Source organism: Pomacea canaliculata, linkage group LG5, assembly GCF_003073045.1.
Source record: "Pomacea canaliculata isolate SZHN2017 linkage group LG5, ASM307304v1, whole genome shotgun sequence".
Taxonomy (NCBI): Eukaryota; Metazoa; Mollusca; class Gastropoda; order Architaenioglossa; family Ampullariidae; genus Pomacea; species Pomacea canaliculata.
Genome location: NC_037594.1, coordinates 21,549,534 through 21,552,296, shown reverse-complemented (window position 1 = coordinate 21,552,296; position 2,763 = coordinate 21,549,534).

Sequence of the window (2,763 nt, the reverse complement as noted above, 5' to 3'; positions counted from 1 at the left end):
CACAGTCTGGAACTGGACATGGGCTTGGGTTACTGGTATTATCAGGAAGAATTTAGGAAGCAGCCACTTTAAACTTTAAAATACAGTGTAGAAGGATTGGGATGAACATTTCATCCAAATAAAAATACCCGGATTAAAATAAAATACAGGTTTTTCCATGGATTAAAGCTTTCGGTTTATCGTCACTTTTAAACATTTGGTACCCCAGAACATTCTGGATAATTTCGTGTTACTGAGCCATTAATGTTTGTGGGTTTCATTTTTTTTTTAAGAGCTGTTTTGAAATGCTGAAGATGTACCCTTGTTGTTTGGTAATATATACATAGGGTTACTCAATGAAAAGAACATGCTGATGCTGTCACGAGTTAATGTAATTAATACACGTGTTGCAGGATAGTCGAAACCTTGTAGTAATTGTTGGTGTGAGAGGTGGTGGGGTTGGGGGGAGGTGCTGAGTATGTTGCACCGGACATGGTGGGGTGTACAACTTGGTGGTTGTTCATTCAGAATCGAGTCAGCAACAAGCATCTTTTCACGACAACCTAGTCCAGGCATCCCTTCTACAGAGATAAATATAATTAAAAAACTTGGTATTCGAACATATGATCTCAATATTCCAACTGCATTTTATCTACCTGGATCACTTACATCAAACTTGGGTCGGCTGGCAAAGGGTGTCAGAAGATGACTTAAAGAAGGACTTTCAACACAGCTTTGATCACTTCCGTGTTTATCATCAAACCTGAGACCTGAGTCACAGCCACTGGCGCGACTTATGACGTCACACAGGGTGCGTGCGTGTACGCGCGTGTGTGTCAGTTCTTTGCCCTCCTCTGTAATCGGATATTCGTGAGTAAGCTGCTCCAAGACTCGGTCCTGTCTGGGCTGCTGGCGGGGATGTCGTTGAGGCGAGGGGGAGGAAGGAATAATGGGATAAGGGGAGATGGCGGATGGGGCGGGCGGAAACCCTAGGACTAGGACGTGACCCGACCTCATCTGTAGCCTGCCAAATACATGGCTGCTGTCACCATGATGAATCTCGTTAGGCAATCATTTCTTCTGCCTGTCTGAGTCCCTTGCTTTTTCATGCACGCGCAAACAAACACACACACTCAAACGCTTTTTTTTATCACCTTTTAATTATAGGACTGACATATATATTTGCTTTAAAGAACACGCACGTTTCCCTTTAATAATATTAATAAGGAGACAAGTTGGTGAAGTAAAATGCTGATTTTAGACACGAAAACTCGGTAAAGTAGTAAAGAATTAAATTAAAGAAAGATAAACAGGAAAAGAAGATTAAAATGAAGGCAATAAAATGCCAGTTGTGAGTGCAGCCCTGTCTGCGAACGTAGACGGTAATTAAAGGGACACCGACATGGCTTACAAAAAAGTACATCACATGCCGTAATACTGTTGTCCTTAAGAGCATGGTTTCTATTATTTTTTTTTTTAAATTGAAAGACTTGCTTTATAAATATTTATATAGAATCACAGTGTAATATCAGTGTGCGCTGATAAAACAAAGGATGTTATCGCAATAGGTATAAAAATAACGAGGATTCTTTTTAGTACGAAAAAGTATATGTGCAGAAACGGGAAAGCTGCTTTGTATGTCATAAAGATATATCCGAATTGTTCATCTTTATTTCTAGTTAATGCTGTTAGAGTCATTGCGCTTAATTTTCTTTATAGATGACGAGTAGTAAAATCATTGTGACTATCTCTGACCTAATAAAATAGTTATTGATTACATTGCTTTCATGAAATAAATAATAAATAAATCTGCATCATCTAAGATTCTAAGTAATGTCCTACCACATGTGTGGGGTAAATTGTTTCATATTTTGAAATGTACATTTTCTTAGAACTGCTTAACCATCAATGCTTTTAAAGTATAGAAGGTAAGGTGGTGTGTTTGGAAAAAAAAACATATGTACGAGTTCTCTTGTAAGTACAATCAAGACACGTGTTCTACATTTCAATCGCTTCTATGTAGGTTAGTTTTATTTTGAATGTTACAAATCATGACCAGTCTGTCAACAGTCAACATGCTGCAAATGACACATAACACAGACTAAATGACTAGTGACTATGTACCACCGATTAAATGTATACATTAGTTGTTTATTGACATACTAAATCATGCATTTATTACGTTTTAATTCTACAAGATTTGATGAAACAGATGTCTCAAATCACCGTAAAGAAGTGTCATAGGTCAACATTTTAACTTTGGTAAAGACTGATGCTATTAACTCACTGAAAGAGCACTTTACCTAATTATATGAGTAACTTTGCAGATTAGCTTATTTACAGCTATGACACGCTTTAATTTTCCATTAATTTAATATTACAAGTTTCAAAAAAACTATGAGTTAGTTTATTATAGGTTTGTCTTTTATCATTGGTTGTCAGCCTGACCTCGAAAGAAAGAATATATATATATGCAGCTTACATATTTCCTTTTGTAAGTAGCATTGTTTCTTTGTCTTCATGAAACGCACGATTACGTAAATATGGTTTTTTGGTAGTTAAAGAAAGTATTTATGCATCAAGTTGAAGTTATATTTAGCGCACAAAACACCTTCCTAGTAGTGATCAGGTAAGAAAGAATTCGTATTTGAACTGCAAGTAAATGGTTCAAATGTTATCATGATAAGTACCAATAACTAAGAAGTGTATTTCACTGTTAGAACTGATGAAAGATTATTTTATATATTTGAGAACCTGCCAGTGGCCCTTTAAGACAACTGTAAA